The sequence below is a fragment of the Chenopodium quinoa genome, unplaced genomic scaffold (genome assembly GCF_001683475.1).
Source record: "Chenopodium quinoa cultivar QQ74 unplaced genomic scaffold, ASM168347v1, whole genome shotgun sequence".
Classification (NCBI taxonomy): Eukaryota; Viridiplantae; Streptophyta; class Magnoliopsida; order Caryophyllales; family Amaranthaceae; genus Chenopodium; species Chenopodium quinoa.
In genome coordinates, this window is record NW_018744828.1 from 277,501 (window position 1) to 277,927 (window position 427).

The following is a 427-nucleotide window of genomic DNA, read 5'->3' on the forward strand; positions in this document are numbered from 1 at the left end:
AAGCTCACCCTAAATGGGGTTCTTTATGTTCCTAATTTGAGTTGTAATTTGCTTTCTGTGTCCCAAATTACAGATGAGCTTAATTGTACTGTCCAATTTAACTCTAATATGTGTGTTGTACAGGATCAAACGAAGGAGTTGATTGGAACGGGAGCTAGGAGAGACGGACTATATTATTTTAGCAATTCAGATTCGGTGAATCATGTTGATGTGGGTGAAACTACGTCGACCTTGGAGTTGTGGCATCGTCGAATGGGTCATCCTTCTGAAAAAGTGGTTAAGTTACTTCCTCATGTCAGTGGAAATAAACATAATCTTGCTAAAGGGTGTGAGGTATGTGTGCGTGCTAAACATCCTAGAGATAAATTTCCTTTAAGTGATGGTAGAGCTTCTAGGATTTTTGAGAAAATACATTGTGATTTGTGGG